The sequence below is a fragment of the Dermacentor andersoni genome, chromosome 4, assembly GCF_023375885.2.
Source record: "Dermacentor andersoni chromosome 4, qqDerAnde1_hic_scaffold, whole genome shotgun sequence".
Classification (NCBI taxonomy): domain Eukaryota; kingdom Metazoa; phylum Arthropoda; class Arachnida; order Ixodida; family Ixodidae; genus Dermacentor; species Dermacentor andersoni.
In genome coordinates, this window is record NC_092817.1 from 48,701,127 (window position 1) to 48,725,131 (window position 24,005).

Here is a 24,005-nt window from a genome sequence, read left to right on the forward strand (position 1 = left end):
ACTGTCCTCGCTGATTTCTTTCTTTCTTTCTTCGTCCTTAAATCTCCGTCCCCATGTGTAGGATAATGAAACGGATGGGCTCCTTATTGACCTATGTTCCTGTCCATTCGTATTCTCTCTCCCTCTCTCTTTACGGCACATGGAATGCCAGCCATTTTTGTGCGATGCGCTTGCTACATTAATCAATGTTGGCCAAGTTACTGAGTTTACAACATAAAAGAACATAACGTGTTGTGACATTTTTCCACCCCATGGTCATTTTTCGACTCAATCGCAAGCTGCAAATGATTTTCGGATTTCGACCAGCTGAATAATTAAAAAAAAATGCTTACACCGCTTTCTTGAACAAAAAAAAAATATTCGTCGCTCTAGGCATTTCAATCCCAACGCGTCTCCACTCCCCTTGACGCGTCTGCATAGAGAGGATTATTTGTCGATTTGAAATGTGAAACTCTGTTTGTCGTAATGGTTCTAACTGCTAATTTCGTAAGCGTGGCTTTGCGAGTAATGTGGCGAACAGCCGAGTTCACTTCTGTGTGTAAGTTATCAGGACAAGTATGCGATAACTGCTGATTTCATGAGAAAGTGTTTCAGAACACGGACCACGACAAGCACTAGTCGCGCACCGAGGCGGGTGATGCATCGGTCCGAACATTTTTGCGGTTGTAAGCGTTGAATTGAATCGAATTGAGTTGAATTCTGGGTTGTCATGTGCCAAACCATAATTTGATATGAGACACGCCGTAGTGGAAAATTATTGATTAATTATGACCACTGGGCGATGACAGTGCACGAGAAACGGCTGCTTTTGCATTTCGTAGCCATCGAAATGCGGCCGCCATGGTCGGCATTTGATCACCTGACCTCGTGCTTAGTAGCGCAACACCATAGCCGCAAAGCCACCGCTACGGGCCAATTGTGAGCTTGTCATCATCCGCAGCAGCAGCAGCAGCAGCAGCCTATTTTATGTCCACTGCAGGACGAAGGGCTATCACTGCGATCTCCAATTACCCCTGTCCTGCGCCAACCGATTCCAACTAGCACCCGCAGATTTCCTTATTTCATCGCACCACCTATTCTTCAACCGTCCTCTACTGCGCTTCTCTTCTCTTGGTACCCATTCTGTCACCATAATGGTCCAACCGTTATTTAATCTGCGCATTACATGAGCTGCCCAGCGCCATTTTTTTCTCTTAATGCCTATTACAATATCATCCATACCCGTTTGCTCTCCGACCCAAACCGCTCTCTTTCTGTCTTTTAAAGTTATGCTTAGCATTCTTCATTCCATCGCTCTTTGTGCGGTCCTTAATTTGCTCTCAACCTTCTTTGTCAGTCTCCAAGACTCTGCCCCATATGTCGGCACCGGTAACATGCACTGATTGTATACCTTCTTTTTCAATGATAACGGTAAGCTTCCAGTCAGGAGCTCGGGATGTCTGCCGTATGCGATCCAACCCATTTTTATTCTTCTGTGAATTTCCTTCTCATGGTCAGGGTTCCCTGTGATTAGTTGACCTACATAAACGTACACCTTCACAAACTCTACATGCTGACTTGCGATCTTGAACTCTTGTTCCCTTGTCCGGTTATTTATGATTATCTTTGTCTTGTGGACATTAATCTTCAACCCCACTTTTACACTCTCCCTGTTAAGCTCCTCAATGATTTGTTGTAACTCGTCTGCAGTGTTCCTGAATAGAACAATGTCATTGGCAAACCGAAGGTTGCTGAGGTATGCGCCGTCGATCCTTACTCCTAAACCTTCCCAGTTTAATAGCTTCAATACTTCTTCCAAGCACGCAATGAATAGCCCAGGATAGATTGTGTCTCCTTGTCTGACCCCTTCCTATATAAGTACCTTCCTACTTCTTTTGTGTAAGATTAAGGTGGCTGTGGAAACTCTGTAGATATTTTCCAGGGAATTCACGTAAGCAGTCTGTACTCCTTGATTACGCAATGCCTCTATGACTGCTGATATCTCTACTGAATCAAATGCTTTTTAGTAATTTCTGAAAGCCATATAGAGAGCCTTATTGTACTCTGCGGATTTTTCGATAACCTGAATAATAACATGGATGTGATCCATTGTACAGTATGCCTTGCTGAAGCTAGCCTGTTCCCTTTGTTGACTGAAGTGCAGTGTTGCCCTTATTCTACTGGAAATTATTTTGGTAAATAATTTGTATCAAATTGGGAGTAAGCTAATGGGCATATAAGTTTTCAGTTCTTTAACGTCTCCCTTTTTGTGGATTAGTATAATGTTTGCATTCTTGCAGTTTTCTGGGACCCTTGCAGTCGATAGACAATTCGTATAGAGAGGGGCCAGTTTTTCTATCAATATGTCTCCTCCATCTTTGATGAAATCGACTGTTATTCCATCTTCTCCTGCCGCTTTTCCCCATTTCATGTCTTGCGAAGCCCTTATGACCTCATATCTAGTTATATGAGGAATTTCTGTATCCCGTTCATTATTCTTTCGAAAGGAGTACTCTTGAGTCCTCTGGGTACTGTAGAGGTCAATATAGAATTCCTCCGCTGCTTTTAATATACCTTCAAGATTGCTGATGATATTACCCAGCTTATCCTTCAGTGCACACACCTTGGTTTGTCCTATGCCAAGTTTCCTTCTCACTGATTTGAGGCTGCGTCCATTTTTTACGGCTTCTTCAGTCTTCCTCACGTTATAATTTCGAATATCACTTATTTTCGCCTTGTTGATCAGTTTTGACAGTTCCACAAGTTCTATCTTATCTCTTGGGTTGGACGCTTTCATTCTTTGTCGTTTCTTTATTATGTCCTTTGTTACTTCGGAGAGCTTGCCTACTGGTTGCCTTGGTGCCTTGCCTCCCACTTCAACTGCTGCCTCTGAAGCCAGCCTCATTGCGGTTTCATTCATTACCTATATGTCATCATCATCATCTCTCTGTTCTAAGGCTGCATATTTGTTTGCAAGTACAAGCCTAAATTTGTCTGCTTTTACCCTTACTGCATTGAAGTTGACCTGTTTCTTCCTGACCAATTTTACTCTTTCTCTGTTCAAACTGAGGTGAAACTTGCAATAGACTTGTTAGTGCCCGCTTTCACCCACGTGTTCAATGTTTGCTTGTCTACTGGTGTTTTCCCTAAAACATGCAACAGGCAAAGGTCACTGCTCTGTTCAAATCAGGGGACAGAAATGACATGTCAAATTATCGGCCGGTGTCAGTGCTCCCTGTCATATCAAAAGGCTTAGAGAAGGTTATCTGTAAAAGGGTTATGTCGTTTTGTGAAAAATATCAGTTATTATCTCCGCATCAATTTGGGTTTCGTAAGGGCCGATCGACTGAATTAGCTCTGTTAACACAGAATGATTTAATCTTGAACGGCTATGAAGAAAAAAAATTAACATTAGGCGTATTTATCGATTTTTCCAAAGCCTTTGACAGGATCAATCATATTACTCTACTAAAAAAACTCGAACATTACGGATTCCGTGGATTACCCCTGGACATTCTAAAGTCCTACTTAACCCATAGGAAACAATGCGTTTACATCTCAGGAGAATACTCAGACCCCTTGAATTTAGAAGCTGGTGTTCCCCAAGGGAGCATATTAGGACCTATATTGTTTAACATCTATATAAATGATTTAACAAACATCAGTAGCCTACCACACTATATAATACACGCAGATGATACCAGTCTTTTCTTCCAATCATGCAATGCTGATAACTTATCACAACTAGCAAACACCGTCCTTGATAAACTATATTGGTGGAGCAAGGCAAATTCTTTACAAATTAACTCTAAAAAAAACCAAGGCTGTTCTTTTTGCACCCCCCCCAAAAAAGTGTAAATCGTAATCTAAACATATTCTATCGATCAGAACGAATTGACGTCACCGCGGACGTGAAAACACTGGGAGTGATTTTTGATCAGCATTTAAGTTGGGACAAACACGTAGAACGCGTGGCAACAAGTATGGCAAAAGCATGCGGTGCGCTTTGTAGGCTTCGAGATGTTCTTCCGTTAAAACTACGGCTATTGCTGTATAGCACCATATTTATTTCTCATGCAAATTATTGTAGTCTTGTATGGGGGACAACGTCACAAAAAATATTCGCATTATCTCTTTTACAAAAAAAAAGCATTGCGCCATGTTGCTTGTATTTCTTACGGCAGCCATACAAGTGCATTCTTTTCTAAGTTTCATGTTCTTCCATTTCATTACAATTATCAGTTTAATATCGCTATGAAATACAAAGAAAGCGTAAAACGAGGCCACACGGGATTTACTGTGTGTGTGCAATCTAAGCAAACCTGATCACCTCAACTACGACATTCGGGAGCGAGAAACTTGGGCCGTGCCTTTTTCACGAACTAATCATGGAAAGGACAGACTACCGTGCCGCATATCGGTATTACTGAACAGTCTTGAAAAAGAAAACATGGATCTTAGGGCTGTTTCACGTCGAATTTTGAAGGAATATTTCATTAGCCGTGCGACTGCATGTGATTAGTGTTTGTTGTATTTGCATTTCCTTTTCTTGGTTGTAACTTAAGTATGGAATTATTTTTGTATTTGTCTTGTATGTGAAAGTGCTTTTATATATTGTTATGTAATTGGAAAAATGTATTGTTTCACCACGTTACATAAATCTGTATTTTTCTGCTAAGAGAAGGCATGTATTGCCTTGATCGTCTGATGCACCGCCCATTATCTCGCATGGGAAAAATGGCGGCATTATTTATGGATATCACTACGATTTCTGAACATGCTGCTTCAGATACGTCTCCGCCTCCAAAAGGTATCACGAAACACGTATTCCCCATTTTCCGCACAATCCCTGACATGCGCAAAAAGTCTGATATGGCTGTTTCGGCAATATTCTAATTGGCTCAGTCTCACTTGTTCGGAAAGTTTCCAGATTATCTTCAAGTTTTCACAGATGCATCTGTACACAACGACGGTCAAGACGCCTCTGCAGCTTTTTACTGCCCTTCAACTCAACTACGACGTATCGTTCAAATACCTCATCCAACTTCGTCAACAACTGCGGAACTAGCAGCGATTAATGTTGCACTGAAATACGTGCAAGAGGAGTTAATTACATCGAAGGTTGTCATCTTTACGGACTCCCGTGCTGCCCTTAGCAGGTTACAACGCAGTGAGCTTGATTGTCCACTTGTGCGCAGCATTAATGACTCTGCGAGCAAAATTACATCACGTGGGGTATCTCTCGTTGCTCAATGGATACCTTCACACGTAGGAGTCGCCGGAAATGAAGAGGCTGATCGGCTCGCTTCAAGTTGCGTTCATAACAACTGTGACTGCCCAGAAATTTTGTGCAAGCTTGATGACGCTCGTCTGCTAATTCATCGCCACCTACTCAAGCAGCATCCAGATCAGCGCGTCGCAAATGGAACGTTCCCGCCCCGTGTTCGTGATCGAGGTTTGCCTCGTCGCGCTAGAGCACAACTGCTCAAGCTGAGGGTTGGTTGCGTGAACGTGCAGGAACGTTTATACAGACAAGGGCGTGCGGAAAGTCCATTGTGTACGTCTTGTGGCTGCTACGAGACACTTCAGCACCTTATATTTGAGTGTCCCGCTTTCAGTGCGCAGCGCATGTCGCTAGTGAGAAACTATCATCTCCTTGGCCTGCGGTGTGCGACACTCGAGGAATGTTTATACCCCAGTGGCTGTGCATCTAAACGTGATCAGGCCCATCGCGCCCTACTAACCTTTACAGAACTAACTAACTTAGGTTCACGTTTGTAGCATGAACATTCAACATTCTGTAGTAGCGTGACCTTCAGTGACCGACTCTACTGTGTTCGTTTCACGTTTGTTTCACGTTGTTCACGTTTGTAGCATGAACATTCAACATTCTGTAGTAGCGTGACCTTCAGTGACCGACTCTACTGTGTATGTTCAGTACTGTACCCTAACGCTTCTTCCTTCGAAGATGGGAGGTGGCGGGTTCAAACACCTTATAGTGTACATTGTGAACCGACTACCGGTGAAACGGTGATTACGTGCAGCTTTACTTGGCGTCTCATCGTGGAGAACACAATTAGCCGCATAGCGAACTAGCCATGGATGAGGTTGATAATTGTGGAGGCTGTTCGACGCGGCGTCACTTTAACTCCGGCTGCAGAGTTCTACTTTAGTCTTTAGATTTGACCTGTTGCAGTGTTCTACTTTGGTCTTTAGATTTGTCCTGTTGCTCTCCTTTCCTCTTTCCTTTTTCCTCCCCTCCTTCCTATCTTCCATTTCTGTGTTGCTGTCACCTCCCTTCAGAGGAGTAGGCAGGCGTTGTGCCCCTTCCGGTGGCAGTTGCCAGCCTGCTCCCCACTTTCCCTTTCCTGATACCTGTGTATATGTGTTCAAAACAAATAATAATAATAATGTATTGCTGGTAAAAAAAATGTTGGTTATAGTGTGTTTTCAAAAACGCATGTTATCATTCCCTTAGACATGTTTTTCAAGATATATCTTATGTACCGGTGTATTGTTGCGTGAAAAGTGTTCACAAACTGTCTGCTGCCAAATACTGTAGGGGCAGGGGCCTTTGTCAAGCCGCTTAAAATAGCGGCTTTTTGATCCTGTCCTAGCATTTGTACGTTTAAAGTTGAATGCTGAAATAAAGGAATGGAATGGAATAGAATCCTAACTCTCACTAACCTATGACCAATGCACTTTACCCTACCTATCTCTTCTACATTCTGTACTATGCTGGGATCGGCAAAGGTATGAAATCAATTTCATTTCTTGTTTCACCATTAGACCTTTTGCAGGTCCACTTTCTCTTGATACGTTTCCTGAAAAAGGTGTTCATTATTGTCAGCCTATTCCTTTCTGCGAATTCTGCCAACACCTCTCCTCTAGCGTTTCTAGAATCAACGCCATAGTTGCGAATTGCCTGTTCACTCACCTGCTTTTATCCCAATTTTGCTTTGAAGTCACCCATTACTACTGTATAGCGAGTTTGCGCTTTTCTCATCGCTAATTCAACAACTTGAAGCGTAGGTTTGTACTACCTTTAATCTATACCCCTTATTAAGTTTGATTACGACTATTGCTAACCTCTCATTAATGCTGTAGAATTCGTCAATGTTACCCGCTATGTTCTTATGAATTAGGAATCCTACCCCATACTGCTTGTTATGTGGGAGAACTCTCTAGCAGAGGACACGGCCGTTAGTCAGCACTGTATAAGCCTCGCCAGTTCTAATCTCGCTAAGGTCAATGATATCCCAAACAATATCTGATAGTCCCTCAAAGAGAGAGAGAGAGAGAGAAGTTTAATGATACGAAATGCTGAGAGGTCGGCCTGAGGTATATTCCTCTAGCCAGCTACTCGGCATTGGGGGAAGGGGAAGAGGGAAAGAAAGAGAGAAGAGGTGCATGATGGGTGACGATGACGATAGCAGGAAGATGTAGAACATATCGCAAGCAATTTAGCATGCTCAAAGTCTGCAATCCAAGCCCGTAGTTTTTAAGAAGTTCAGTAATGCCTGAATGGCCTTGAAACTTGATCGAGCATCTGGCCAAGGGCCTAAAATAACGTCCTCCGACAACGGTGCGCTGTCGAGACGCGTAAGGTCGTTGTCCAACCTTTCACGCTCTTCCACGTACTTAAGGCAGTCACAAAGCACATGACCTATAGTCTCAGGCACATTGCACACCTCACAGTGCGGAGACTCGGTGCGTCGCATGAGGTGCACGTATCCGTGCACTACTGAGCTAGCCTCACTCGACAAAGTTTGGCTGTTCGACAGAGTTCGGAGAGTTGAACTTCCGACTACCGCAACCGAGCATTCGACATAGCTCAGTAAGATATTCCGGCAGGCGGCTAGCTACCTCGTCACCGAAAAGTACTGCTTAGAGGACCCTGCATCCCTAACAGATCCACTGATTTGTCCACCCTTTGCGGGTTGTTTTGCTGCTCGTCATAGATTGCACGATACAATGTCAATTCTCCGTGGTCCTAACCTCTTGCTTCCCAAATCTCATGCATGCACGCGGTCTTGAACGCGCCTAGGTACACGATATATTTTCGCTGAATTTGAACAGCACTTAACACGTGTGGAATAATAAAAAAACATAAAAGTTTTCAGCGCTTACCGAGAGGCCCCGAGTCGCGTATCCGCTCGACGTGGCTGCCTGTCCCTTGGCGTCCGAAAAACTAGCGATCCCGGGTAGCTATTCAGAATGGTGAGTAGCGCTGCCGTATCAATACCGCTCTGAGCCTCGCGCAAAGCAGGCGACCTTGACCTTGACGTGTCTTCAGCCTTTCTACAGCTTGTATGCGCAACGAATTTTGTAAGCAAGGATGTCGTTTGCGTATCTCATTTCTTGTCACTCCTACTAACAAACCTTATGCGCACGGATCAAGATGTGTAGGTGTTGATGCATGTTAGTGTTTGGTATAACAGCCTTTCCCTTTGTATAGGTGTATTTTTTGTTTGTTTGTTTGTTGGTTGGTTTGTTTTTGCAGAAGTGCAGGGAGCGGGGTATGAATAAATAAGTGAGGCGAGTCATACCATCGAAGGTCTCCACACGATGGGCCACGGCTGCAGCGTGTATTTAGGTGACACGAGGAACGCTTTCCACCTTACAGAAATCGTTACGAGAAACCTGTTGTGTTTCTGTTACATTTCTTTCTACATTTTATATACTTTCTGAGGAGACGCAATTGAATGTCCTCCGCAATTTCTGCTAGCGAAGTGTTGCTTTGGGCCGGCCTCCCTGCCGGTAGCCCACTCCACCTGATATTTCCGGCCCTCTGCGTTTTGTGAAACGCTGCCGCAGCCTCCACGGTAGATTGATTTAAGGATGCCACTGTCCCGGGCTACCAGGCCTCAATAAACAAAGAAGAAAAGCTTTGTACAGCAGAAGAAAACTGGATGATTCTCCGTTTGCAAACGCGCTGACAGTTTCTCTGATAGGCTTAAATTTGCCGCGGCCGTCTTTCGTTCATACTCCTCGAGCCAATTTTGTGGAGTTTGGACGGCCAGAAAAAGAAAATCGAATGCTGCACTCTCGTAGTCGAAATCGGATAACGCGAAGCGGCCGATGAAAAACGACAGGGTATCAAACGTAAAAAAAAAAATGAAGTAAAAATGGGGCATGGGGACGTGAGGTCTTATTGCTCCGAAAAGAAGGGAATCAAACTGGACAAGAAAAAAAGGAACAAAGCAAATTTAGGAGTGCACGTTCATGTTAGTCCGCTGGAAGACCACAAAAATACTGCAGGTTGGTTCCGATTGCTTCCAAGTGTGTGAACAGAGGAAAGCTTCGTTCTTGTCTGTGTTGCTAGTCTTTTCAAATTCCAAGCCGAAGCCATTGTTGTAAGAGGATCCCATCTTGCTCTGGACACGTAGAGTTAGCCCTGGGGTTCTGCCTACAGCTTGTGTGGCAGTACCCATAAAAATGCCATGTACACTACGGAAAAGTAAATATGAAGGAAGCGTTGCTTTCGCGGAAGCCTGACAACGACAACACACTTCAAAAAACTTGCCCTGAAATGTACAAACGCCATGCAGTCACTTCCAATGGCAAAAAAAAAAGAGATAATATATATATAAACGAGAAGGGGGTTAACCGATGGGCCAGATTTTTTATTAGTCATATCATAAGAAGCCAACAAACACTGACACCAAGGACAACATAGGGGAAATTACTTGGGCTTAATAAACGAAATAAAGAAACAATAAAGTAATGGAAATTAAAGTGGATGAAAAAACAACTTGCCGCAGGTGGGAACCGAAGCCACAACCTTCGCATTTTGCGTGCGACGCTCTACCAATTGAGCTACCGCGGCGCTGTTTCCCCATCCACTTTCCTGGGTATTTATGTGTTCTAGCAGAACCTTGGCGGCGGACGGGGAACGTCCTTTTTGCCGCAGGCGTCACGAGAACGTGATCTTTTTGGGTGAAGGCAACTGGTCAATAAACCCACATATGCTACCTGAAGGCATCAATGTAGCCGGATACGAGACCCTCGTTATGTAATGAACGAGAAGGGGGTTAACCGAGGGGCCCGATTTTTTATTTACATTATATATATATATATGTATATATATATATGTGTGTGTATGTGTGTGTGTGTGTGTTGAAAGACGCTGATGCTTGGATCTCCTCTTACGAGAGAATGAGTTCCAGCGTGTCAACGAACGCATAGAAATGGTACACTTGAATCTGCGGTACAAGCTTTTTATTCTCCATTCGCGTACGCAGCGAATTCGGCAAACCATGTCTCCGCGCACTGTACTGAGCGACACACCATTTCCCAAAACAAAACGCGAAATAGCTCTCGGTGCAATTTCGCTGGTCGGGACTGCGACTGCGATTTTCATCGCATACGACGGTACTCGCACTTCTGGTGGGATGAAAATCGCATGATGTTAAACAGGGGAAAGCCTGTTTAGCCTCTGATCGCACAGAGTGAAACCTTTCCCCCAGGTACACGGCTTAAGCGCTTACAAGTTGCCCGAACGATCGATTGCCGTTAAATTTGCTTTCTCCACGCCAGCCATCACTAGGCATTTACGTAATCCCACATAAATTAGATTACACCGATTAGTGAACGGCAACGCAATTAGCGTCGTGCCCGGCGCTCGCTGACGCAATGCATCTGAGTAATTAATTGGGCTGCAAACTTTCACGTGACCTTGTAGAGAACGAGCCGGCAATTTTTCTTTCACGTGTGCGGATTCCACGCATGCTGCGATAATTGGTTTAACCGAAGCATTTTATGGTGTTTACGAATAAGTCTGTTTTGTTCAAAGACCTGTGCAGGTATAGAGCACTCGACCAATTTGGACTAATTTTCACTGTAAACGCCTCGCTCAAATTAAACTTGTGTTGCATGAACATACGGATGCCACACATGACGACGATGGAATGACCTATGGAGCAACAACTATGGCATAACGATGACAGCGCGACGAAGACGGCATGACAGTGTAATGATGACACTGCAATGACGATGACAGAACAACCAGGATGGCTTGAGGAAAGGGATGAAGAACAAAGATATGAGGGAGCTTTACGCCATGATGCCAGCCTCGGCAAGAGAGCGCTCCGTGACACCCGTCCCTTTGCTGAGTGCATTGGTCAGTGTCGGCCCAACACGTGACCTATTGGTCACGGAGCAACAATCGAGATTTTCCGAGACGTGTGGTGCACAGTAGTTGGTTTTTTATTCTATTGGTGGTATTTAATCGATGTGCGCTCAGAAGGCAGCTGCTGGGCTGATCTACCTCGACCTCTGGTAACATATTGCCTGTATCTCAGGTCACCTCTTGGGACCAGACACATGGCTTCAATCGCATTGGGCGATTCTCCCTTCTATCTTTTTCCTTCTTCCGTGCATGACGACGACGCAGAGCCACCATGGCATGATGACAATAGGATAACAACACTAAAGTGACTAGAGAGAGAGAAGTTTAATGATACGAAATGCTGAGAGGTCGGCCTGAGGCCTAAAGTGACTACGACATAATAAAAGTTATGAGAAGACCACGACGGAATGACGACAACTAACTGACAATGATGCAATGAACACGCTGACATGACGACATTGCCATAACAGCGCCCTTATGACGACCATGGCATGACGAGAATACGATGATGATGCTGGAATGATGATCTTATGACAATGATTGTAATGTGTTATGGGATTCATTGTAAGGTTCGTAGCAGCGCAACACAAGACACGGTCAAAAGGGAGGTAAAAACGAAAACGTGGCGCTGTGTGAATGTTCGACTTAGGGACCATGAGCTATTTATCCAAAGGGTTGCTCCACTTCATCTCCCGGAGCATTCCAAGTCATGCGGCTGTCGCCCCTATTTGAAAAACTAATATCATTTATAAACGCGCGAGCCAATTGACAAGAGAAATCGCTGAAGGAGATAGAGGTGGGATAAAAGGAAGGCAGGGATGTCAACCAGTCATGAGTTCGGGTGACTATACCCTACGCTGGGGGAAGGGAGAAGGGGAACAGAGAGAGAAGGAAGAGAGAGGATATACAGACGTGCACGGACAGTACTTGAGTCAAAGCCGCTTGTACAAACCAGACGTTCCCAAAAAGCACAAAATTGCCTTCACTGCCTTCTGAGCCGAAGATCGGTGGGGACGGTGCTCTAGTACTGTCTGTTCACTCAGAGGATGATCATCTTGTTTCCTCAATGCGTTGTACAAAGATTGTCTTTGTGCTTGAAATTGATGACAGTGGCACAATAAATGGTCAATGTTCTCCTCGCATCCGCAAACATCACACGCAGGACTATCAGCCATTGCAATTAGTGCTAAATAAGCTTTCGTAAAGGCAACTCCAAGCCACAACTGAGCAGAGACGCGTCGCGTTGGTGCAGTCCGGCTGGAGGTCCGAGTTGCAGTGAAGGGTTTAGTCTGTGCAGTCTCGTGCGCCTTGTATGTGCGGTATTCCACTCTGCTAAGGATAGCGTGCGTGTTAGAACGCCAAGTTGTCTCGCAGCGTTGGTCCCTGAGAGAGGAATGGGAACGCAGCTGTCTTCTTTGTTTGACGTCCGAGCCGCCTTATCTGCGTCATCATTTCCAGTGATACCGCAATGAAAACAGATATCATGGCCTATTTCTTTGAGGTGATGGACGATTTCGCACGCGAGCTGATCGTGAGTACCGTATCGGAGAAAAGACTGCACACATTGCAAGGCCAGCCTTAAATCGCAGAAGACTGCCCATTTCCGAGGACTTTCAGCATTTATCACGTGAAGCGCGTCGCGGAGCTCTGCAACTGTAGACGTAGTGATATGAGAAGTCTTGAATCGCTAGGTTAATCCCATTGTTGATATAACTAACGCGCCACCGTAACTGGTTGATGTAGTTGAGCCATCAGTATAGGCGTGTGTGTAGTCGCTGTATTTCTCCTACAGGAGGAGTAAACTAACTTGCTTGAGTGCAGATGTCAGTAAGTCCAAATTTTTTCTGAGGTCCTAGGATTGTTAGGTTTCCTTGACTACGGCTCACACACCATAGATGAATTGAAGGTCTTACCGCCGGTGCGTAACCCGACCTGAGAGATGCACGGTGCGCGATGACAGTTGCACTGAATGTCGTGTGGGGCCTTTCTACTGGGAGACTTGCGAGGTGGTGGGTAGGAGTCCGGGGTGGTCTTATGCCGTTAAAGTGTCTTATGCGCACACGCGTTGTTTCAGTGGTAATGTCATTTCTAATAATGTAATCTTGAACGACTGCAATAACTTCACTCGTTGACGCAGTGCGCGGTAGACCAAGGCCGATCTTACGCTCAAACGAAGGCTTTTTTTTTCTTTTTTTTTCTTCACACCGCGCAGATGACACCGAGATACACTCGCTCACTAATCACGTCTCATTCATTCCCACGTATTCAAGAATTACAGGTCCTGAAGTTCTATCGTCGCCTGATAAGTACGACTGACCTTCTTACACGCAACACGCGTCCACAGACTCGCAAGAGATTGCTAATCGTATAACACACACACACACACACACACACACACACACACACACACACACACACACACACACACACACACACACACACACACACACACACACACACACACACACACACACACACACAAACACACACACACACACACGCGCGCGCGCGCGCGCACACACAATGTAGTCTATTTCCCTACTTTCAGATGAGCCGATAACGTCGCCGTTTTCGCCGCACACTTTACCACACCACAACAAACGTGGCACACCTCCATCGAAAAGCCGATATTCTTCGTTATTATTATTATTATTATTATTATTATTATTTGTTTTGAACCCATATATACAATTAACAGGAAAGGGAAAGCGAGGAGCAAGCTGGCAATTGCTACCGGAAAGGGCCCAACGCCTGCCTACTCTTGCACAATCGATCACAGACCAACACGTGGTTAATGACCCAAGTAAAAAAGGCCAGCGTCACCATATTTTCATCACGCAGTTTACCACACACCGATTTTCTCCAACACACAATACTGCTAATCTGTCTGACAGGAAAATTGTGGAGGTTCACGCAAAAAAAAGAAAGAATATGAAACAGCGTCCACGTGGCACCCACCTACACTAAGCACTGCGCGAGTGCACCACGCAGAAAGCCGGCAGCGGCTGTGTTTTGCGAACCAGGGTCACTGCACGTGTCCGGCTGACATCACGCTGTGACGTCGCCGGCGTGGTGTGACGTACCCCAGAAGAGGTCTATCACGACGGCATGACGACGATTGTATGACGCAATCAAAACGCTGGCATTCGGACGAAGTAACGACGACGGCATGATGATGCCTCTCAAAGGAGGACAATGGCATGACGACAATGGAATGGCGTGCCGGAATGATGACGATGCTATGATAACGATGACATGACGGCAATGGGATAGCGAAGAGGAAATGATGGCAATTGGATGACCACGACGGCGTAATCACAATGGGATGACGAAACTGGAAAATAACAATAATCACAATGACGAAATGACGACGCCAGAATATTTAGGCTTTGTATACCAGGTGTTTCAGCGAACACTCAAAAATTTTTACATGCTGCATGTGGTGGATAGGACAATTCTATAGTAAGCTGGTCTACTCGAAGAGGCGGACATTATTCGGACAAAGAATTGACATGCGTAATCGACTAACGAAAATTACCTAATCAAGTTTTTAACTTACAATTATTAAAATTGTTATTATTAAATTAATAAATCCAGACGTCAAGTTCGAAAGGCGGATCCGCTTTAAACCAATTCTCAGGACGACACCAGTTTCGAGATATTAATTCTCCAAATTTGCGGGGAAATACATTGCCGTTCCAGTTATTTTCGTGCACCAATGCATAAAATGACGCTTTGTTAAGAAAGTAACTGGAACGCCAATGCATTTCTCCGAAAGCTGGTGTCACCCTGAGAACTCGTTCCAAGTGGATCCGTCTTGCGAACTCCACGGCTAGAATTTGTAAATTGCAATATGGACCGTACGGTAATTAGTTAAAAATGTAATTAGTGCATTTTTGTTATTTATTCGGTTATGTATGCCAATTTTTCGTATAAGTAATCTGCCCCTCTTCGCGTAGTCCAGCTCATGAACAAGCATTGTGCTATCCGCCACAGGCGAGCTCTAAATATTTTTGAAAGTGTTCGCTGAAACACATTGTATGCGGACTGCTCATGTTTAAGTTGTCTGGAATTTAGAAAAATTGCTTTTTGCAGATAACATAATCTTAGTCCTTGAGCTGGGCTATTCAGTGAGGCGGAGATTACTTGCACAACAAGTTGAAACACATATTTAACTACTAAAGATCACCAATTAACCCCTCAATTAGTTAATTAACGGCACATTGCTAGAATTGAAGCTAGTGAGTCTGCAAGGCGGATCCATTTGAAAGAATATTCCCGGATGCCATGGGTTTGGAGATATGCGACGTGAGACACGTCGTCAAATTTTAACACTTGTTCCATTTACACTTTTTTCAAAAGGCTGTTTTATGCACTAAAGCACAAAAGTAACAGGAAAGGTCATGTATTTCGTCCCATATATTGAGAAATAATATCTCGAAACTAGCGTCATCTTGTAGATTCATTTCAAGTGGATACGTTTTGCAACCTCACCAGCTACACTTCATAAATTGCAATATGTGCCGTAAAGTTATTAACAGGTAACTAGTGAGCCTTTGTTCATAAGTTGTATATGTGTTTCGATTTCTGGTGCTAGCAATGTCCGCCTCCTCGAATAATCCTGCTCAAGGACAAGAATTATGTAATCTGCCACAGGCAATATTTAAATATTCCGGCATATTTAAGAAGGATAACGCGATATATCCGTAAATACATCCGACAAGGAAGCATCCACGAGTGCCAAAACCGCAGGGAACTTATGTGTGCCCGTATTCGCAAAAGTAATTCCGTGTTTATGTGCTCTTTGGCACCGACCGACTCCAGCTTATGGTAATAATTTCGATATCGCGTTTGTCTGGCAGCGGCCGTTACGAACAGATTTAGCACTATTCGAGAAAATTTTGCGGATGCGAACCCTGTGCCCCCACTCACAAAAATAAAAAAAGAAGTTATTGCAATTGTTACAGCCGCTAGCTTCTCGGTAACCGGCATTTTTTGTGTCCTTGTCCTTTAGCAAAAAATGCGTGCCGATCCCGACGGCAGTGCAAAACAGGAGCAGTGGCTCGTACCCCCGCAAGGCAGAGGCTTCGAACAGTCAGCAAAGTGAAGCGAGCAGTGCATAAATGTTTTCGAATCACGCATTCAACGTACAGAACAGCAGAGGTTTCAATAAAGAACAAGCACAAAACAACCATTCGAACCACATAATTGGTGATAAGGCGCGCCTGATAATAATGCGAAGCACGTAGCACTCCCTGCGTACATTTACCGGGAAAGATTACTGTCGCGCAAGCTGCCGCGGCGATGGCAGCTTGCGATGTGGGGAGTGACGTCCCTAGCCTTTCATAGGGTATTTTACGTAACATGAACCAAGGATTTTAAAAGATCGCTTAAACCACAACTGAATGTAACCGACGACATATGGTTTGCTGTCATGTGGCGCTCCTTAGGATATTTTTATATCGCGCCTAATTAGCTAACTAACTAAGATCAATTGTGCAAAAATTTTAATATTCACTTTAGAGCCAAGTGCGTTTCATTACCTTGTAGAGGGCATGCCAAAACGACCGATTCAATTTTGTGGGGCAACGTACACGTCATACATGTTGCGTGGTGACTTTTTCGGAACGTTTAAACAAAGCCCGCGAATTATGAAATAAAACCACGTGACTGCGCTCATGCGGTAGCGCATTGCAGCACTCTCAACAGCGCTTCGTGCGAAAGAACCGTGCGCGCGGACCATGGCGAAGTGCGCGGCCGTGGTTCTATGCATCGGCTTCACAGTGCGTCAGCATATTTGACGGTGGCACACGGAAACGAAGCGCCGTCGTCCCTGATAACGATAGCCTCGACGCACGGTTGAGAGCGCTGCATTACGATAGCGCACGAGCGCAGTCACGTGGCTTCGCGGGCTTTTATATTTCGCGGGCTTTCTTTAAACGCCGGAAAAGATCACCACGGAGCACGTACGTTGCCACAAAAAAATTTGGATCGGTCGTTTTGGAACGCCCTCTACAACGTAACGAAACACACTTGGTCCAAAAGTGAATATTAAAGATTTTGCATAACTAATTGTAGTTTATTAACTAATTAAGCGCAGTATAAAAATATGCTAAGGAGCTCCACATGAAGGCAAACTATATGTCGTTGGTTCCATTCAGTTGAAGCTAACCACTTTTCTTTATATCCTTGGTTCATGTTAGGTGAAACACCTTGCATAAAAAAAGTAGCCTAGAAACTGATTTCACTGTTGCTGCAGCACCGCTATGAGCGACCTTGTTGTAAAAATTGCCATTACTTCCATTAGTACAATTACTCTAACTAAAAAAGCATTGCATATACCTCCCTCAACAGTTGTAGTTGTGGCTTTTTACACTAAAACTGCTTATAGTGGAAAATTCCAGCCCATCCTGATGCCGGATTATATTAGTGAAGATGAGCGGCCCATGTCAAGCAACACTTAGCTTGTCCGCAATCTTCTTACCATATGCGCTTTACCGGGTTACCACCGGGGAGGTATACGTCGCAAAAATGCCGGTAGCGACATCTTCTGACGAGCAATAAAAACAGCGCTAAACAACAGGATGAGTGAAGGGACACAGACAACAGCGCTGACTAACAACCAAAGTGTCTTTATTCTTTCAGTCAGCAAATATACGCTCCGCCGCTATCTCAAACCACAGAATCAACAGAATTGTATGCATTGAAGTCGGCCATTGCATTGACAATTATGGTGTTCATAGGTTTCAGAATTCATGTGGAATCAATGTCGACAAGTTTTTAGAGCTTTTAAGGTTTTACATGCTTTCCATTTTCGTTTCCATGGAGGATAAGCTTTCTATACAGAAGAAAGGTGTGTGCATCGGTTCATGTATAGCCCCTGTTCTTAGTGACATTTTATTAGCCAGCTATGACCGTCAATTTTGGAACTAAGCTCAGCCGGACAAGCACTGTAAAAGTGATGCGATACGTCGATGACTTTTTAATTTTTTACAACACTAAGACTACTGACGCGCAGCGTGCTGCTTCTATAATATTTGACCTGTTCCGCATAGCTTTAGATTCCATTGAATTGACCACGGAGCATCCGTCAGACAAGAAGCTCCGTTTCTTAGACTTGGAGCTGTCGTTCTCAAGCAGTCATGTATGCTGGAGTTACGCTCCTCGGTCTCATAAGAGCATTCTCCCCTTTTCCTCCGCGCACTCAAAGATAGTCAAGCGCGGTATTGCAAGATCTTGCATGAAGGCGGCCCTCATCAGGTATTGTGACCACCAAGTGGATGCAAGCTTCGAAAAGCAAGTAGCCAGGCTGAAGCTCGCAGGTTTCCCGGTACCGCTTTTGACCAGCATCGCTGAAAGCCTTGCAACAGGCCTTAAAGGAAAGCAGTCGGCAGCTGCTCAATCTGAGAATCGCTCACGGCAAATGGTTGCGATTATCCCATATGTGCACCAGGTTGCGCATAATCTCAAAAACGTTGTCAGCAGGGCAGGCGTCAGGTTGCCCCCTGTTCACTGCCAGAAATAAGTTAGGCAGCCTGTGCCATCAAGTCAATCGGGTAACCGAGAACAACAAAAAAGTTGTAAGAAGCAGCACAGATACATGTTTGTTGGCGACTGTTGTGACTGTGTGGTGTATAAGATTCCCCTTTCATGCAAGCGTTTTTTATATCGGCCAAACAGGGCAGTGCATCAATGACTGCATGCGCGAGCGCTCAAACAAAGTTCAAAAACGAGCTAAAGATAGTCAGTTATCACTGCATTGCAATGAATGCGGCTGCAAGCCGTCTTTGAAAGATGGGACCTACCTGTCAAAATACCCCGATGACCGCGAACGTATTATTTCTGAAGCTTGACGTTCCCCCGTGGGAGACTTGAGCCCGGGTCGCGTTAAACCTTGCCGGACGTACAAGAAAGTTGTATCCATCTATCCATCCATCCATTCATTTACACATTCATGTTAGCGATGAAGCATGTGTAAGCCTGCCCTCTATTTCCCTCCGTCCGAAGGAGATTGCCTTCCTATCGCATTAATTGCGATTCCCCCTTGCGCATGCCCAATTCTGTTCATTCTGTGGTTTGAGATAGCGGTGGGCTATATATGTGCTGACTGAAAGAATAAAGACACTTTGGTTGTTAGTCAGCGCTGCTGTCTGTGTCCCTTCACTCGTCCTGTTGTTTAGCGCTGTTTTTATTGCTCGTAATCATGAACCAACTAGCCCAAATGCGTACTCTTCTGAATACTCTGACGCTTAGTCTAACAATGGCTGATAGCATGTTTTCGGGCCCCGTGAGTGTTCATGTTGGAAAAAGGCATTTAAAAATGATCACATGTTCACGATTGAGTCGCTACCAAAAATTCACACCAGCATCAAAGTGGAATAATACTGGTTATTGCTATTTTAGCCCTGTGTTTAACTGGTTGAGCTCTGCGGCACCAGGTGGCGCCAATAATCCGGCTGCCCTAAATATAAGAAGGAAGAAGAAGCATGTGCTTGCTGCGGTAAAGCTAGGGAAACTATGGAGCATGTTTTATTAGAATGGGAAGTCGTCTGCCCAGCGGTCTATTTAGGCACCACTGGCCTCCTGGAAGCCCTTGGGTTCAGCGAGAGCAGTGGAAAAGTAAACGTGTCCGCAATAGGGATTAGTAAGCGGCGAATGGAAGATTGGCGGAAGAAAAGTAGGGAAACGACAAAAAACGGAGACGTACAAAAGCAAAGTGCGCAGCAGGGGGTCAAAATTTGGTTGTGAGAGTTCATAGTGTGTTTTTTTAACCTAGGTAGGACATTAGGCTGTATAATAGCTAGAGCTTGGTGGCGCAACCCACCGCCCCGTTCCAAAGGGGACGCTCATAACATCCAACCATCCATCCCTAGAGGCCACTCATGTTTACGTATCCAGTATCCGGTAATACGCAAAAGGTAGGAAACTTGCGGACAAACTAAGGCCCTGTTTTAAAGTTTTAGCTGATCCGTGAACTTCTTGCCTTTTAGCAGGTGACTCTGTATAAAAAAAGTAACATATATGCTTTTCACTCGTCCAAGGCAGAAGGAGCTCCAAAGCATCGAACACTTTCGCATACACTCTCAGCGATGGCATAATGTTTCGAAAGCGATTACCGACGCAGGAATAGCGTGTAATATTTCAAAGCTTCGACATCAAAGAGGTCGCGCGACGTTGCAGAAACAAGGCTTAACCATCATTTGGATAGATTTATAAAGTGCGCGTGTATGGATTACGATAACAATGGCACGTGCTGAAAGCTTTTCGTTGTTGATGCAGAGAGAACCTTTTTCGTTGTAATACTTACGTTACTGAGGATGCGACGCGTCCGACTTTTGCCGTCGATTCTTGTCAGGGACAGTGCCGGCACGTCTTTGACAAAAAGCGCCCTGAAGATGGTAGTTTATTAATGAGCCACGTGCTTCTGTTGTTCCCTTCGCAACATTAACAGAGCTGCGGGCCCTCGACGTAACCCGAGACTGTCTCACTAAAACGAATAATAGCCTTTCGTAACAAACCTTTTATTACAAGTTTTCTTTCTGTGTATGTTGGTATATCAATAAGTGAGCAAACATACACTATATTTACTACACAAAGAGAAACAGAAGCGTACTAGCAATTGTTCCCCGAGAAGGACATTACTCACACTACACTTAGACATGCAATAGTCTGAAAAACCGTCTACAAAAGCAAAAGCACAAGATATTTCTCATGCGGAACATCACATAGTGGCGTCCTTCTATCTCAAGGAACGAAAGTAAGCCTGCAGGGTTATGAGAACTGCTTTTCTTTTTATATCTCTCTCATCCCCCCAAGAGCTCGTGTTGATGCGCGAGACTACGAACCTCTGACATTTACGTACTAAGGCATCAAGAGCCTTTCACGAAATATTAAGCTGGCGTCAAGGGTAATAGAAGCATGACTTTCCCGAAGCACGGCGAATGAAAAGCACGCTACAAAAAAGATTGTGAAGCATTTGTGGACACATCGTTTGTAGCCGGTGATTAAGCGTTTGCAACACCTCAATCTGCGATGACGGAGAATAATTAAGCTTGAAGAGCCCACTGAGTGGCAATAATTGGATGTTTTCGGTCGATAACGCGCATTACAACGAGGGTGAACAAACTTACAGCGCAAGCGGAGTCCCTGAGTGCAAACGAACGAGGGAACAAAGAAAGCTAAGCAGATTATGCAGAACCCGTCCACTCTGGAAATCGATTTCATGCGAAACGTTTTGCAGCTAGCTGGGTATCTAACATCGGTATCGAACATGTTTGTGTAAGGCCACTAATTGTGTGTGGCGCGAGCGTAGCGACAGCACCAAGATGACGGCGATGGCATGATCTCGGATTTTTTGCCTGGTACATCAGCGAAGAAACGTTCTAGCTTGCTCTGTTAAAAGTTGGAACGATCCCGAAGGTGGTCGAATATGGAAAGGTTCCTAGATAAGTTTAAAGGCAGTGCCAAATCACCGCTTTGCTGCTCCCCTCAGCCTCTAATCCTCCCCCACGGAGCACCGATAGCGCCCCCAGAGGTTCCTAACCTCTCAACACTGCGTGCAAAAACAAGTAGCTTCGCGTTTGTGTCGTAGTAAATTTATTATGAATACTCGTTTTGAATCTGCATTGCGTGATGTTCAAGAATTATGGGGTTTCACGTGCCAAAACAGCAGTCTGAACATGAGGCACATCGTAGTGAGGGAGTGCGGAATAATTTGAACTACCTGAAGTTTTTCAAGGTGCACCTAAATCTAAGTAAACGGGTGTTTACGCATTTTGCCACCGTTGAAGCGCGGCCGCCGTGGCCGGGATTTGATCCCGCGACCTATTCCGTGATATAAACCTTTATTAAGGCGTATGTTACCGAAAACCGGGCTACGTTATATTTTCTCCGCCGTTTTACAGAGTGGGTGCGGCAAAGCGGGCTCGCGCGTCCGCCTGGATTAAAAAAAAAGAATTGGAGGGAGCTTAAGTTGCACCTTTAATAGTGCACCGCTACAGCATTCACAGATTCATGTCTGCTTCTCACGCCTTCCAGAAACTGCAGCTTATGTAACCGTAATGTTTACCGAGTAACGCTGGCAGCCAACGCTACGCACGAAGGCGAGCTTTCTGGTAGAAACGCCCGCGATGCGGTGTGGTAGGCCCGCGATGCGGTGGAGGGGAGCGCCATCTGAAGGTGTTTCAAGGAGCCGGGCTCGACGCTTAATGACCTCCAAAATTGGCGCGCGCCGGCGCCCACAAATCTCAGAGGCCATGGCCGCTCTATGAATGGCAGAAACGCTAGAAAAAGGGGTTTTTATTTATTTATTTATTTTTTATTTTATTTATTTATTTATTCATTTACTTACTATACATACTTCCACGACCCGAAGGCACTACAGAAAGAACTGTGGTATAACAAAGCATAGTAATATGCAGACAATGGTATAAGGGAAGAAAAAAAAACAAAGCGATAGCGTTGTAGACTGCTGTTTTGAATGAAGCTTTATCTGCGATCTGACTGACGGAAGCAGGAAGGTGGTTCCAGTTGACAGTTGCGCGGGTTAAAAAAAAGAATCATGATACTTGTTCGTTCAGCAGGATGGGATAGCAACTTTATATCTGTGGTCAGAACGGCGTGAAACGTAAAAGGGCGGGGTGATAAGTTGACTCTTGGGCACGTGGTTAGAGTGATAAACCGTTTTTTGAGTTTCCGCGTAACAGAATTGGTTTCTCGTATATTCAAATTACAGTCAACCGCTACCATGTCTGTAGGTTGTGTGTAAGTCATACTTTGCGATTTTTCTGGCGTATTTTACCTTGGGAAATTCAATTAGTTGAGTAACTTGCTTGTGCTACATGAAGGGCCTGCGTGGTTCGGTACGAGTGATTCGATATGGGGTTTTGCCAAAACGACAGTCGACCCTGGACGCGGGACGCCGGCGCCGGATATTCTGCGACTCGGGGCCCTTAACGCTATCGTGTTAATATTCTATTATTGCGCGGCCTACTTCCTACTCTACCGCCTTTTGATGACTCGGTCAGAATGCCCTGCTTCTTACTGCGACATGATGTTATAGGAAGCGCTTCCAATATTTGCTTCCAACGTGCTGCTGCTACATTTATAGAATAAAGTGTCGATAAGCTGTTGCAATCCTTTGGCGCGAAAAAGGGCACCGATTGGAAGACCACGTTTTAATATGCGGCAGCAAAAAGCAAGGCTCTCTGCTCGAGTGGCCGAATGGCGTTAGAGTAAGCAGTATGCTAAACGATAAACGATGAATGGAGCTGTGCGACATACGCGCTAGCCAGCTTCGCAGCAGTCACTCAAACAACGGCCCACCTTGTGACGCAACAGAAGTGGCACAGGCGGCGGACCGTTGAACGCTTGGCCGATGCGCAGATTAGGAAGGCAACATGACCACGGAACACCTATATCAACTTAGAGAAGGGGAACTATACGTTCCACAGTGCAACAGAAATATAAGAGTAGCGGTGGCGTTGCGAACTAAAGTATGCAACCGAGAGATGGCACTGGAAAAATCAAAACTAATATCATAATTACGTAGTGAGAATATGGCCACTACGGTAGTGGCTGGTGGGGCTCGTCGCGCTGCTCGTTCGCAGGTTTTGGGCTTTTTGTTAGCGCTTCCGGGGAGGTATTTGCGCGTATGGTGGTACTCTAACATGACTACAGATATTTTCATTATGTCGCCAGGTGACCGAAAGGCCTCAACTGGCAAAAAAAGTACTTCAAACAAGTAAGCTTACATTGTTTATTGTAAATGGTGAATGAAGCCGTACATGCCCTCAATTTTCGTACAGGCCAGGTGAAGTTAATGCTGTCAGTCACTGAGTTTAAAGCACTCATAAATACAAATAGTCGTCTATTTAATGGAACTGAAAGCTGAAAT

At 44.9% G+C, this 24,005-nt stretch overlaps 1 long non-coding RNA gene and 1 other non-coding gene across 2 annotated transcripts in view; both read right to left on the minus strand.

Annotated features, from left to right (window-relative positions):
- Nucleotides 1-24,005, minus strand: part of LOC129386190 (uncharacterized) — a 245,090-nt gene that overhangs the window by 181,260 nt on the left and 39,825 nt on the right. The window lies entirely within an intron of this gene.
- TRNAL-CAA (transfer RNA leucine (anticodon CAA)) lies at nt 9,736-9,808 on the minus strand. Its single transcript has one exon. It is a non-coding gene; the product is annotated as a tRNA-Leu (tRNA).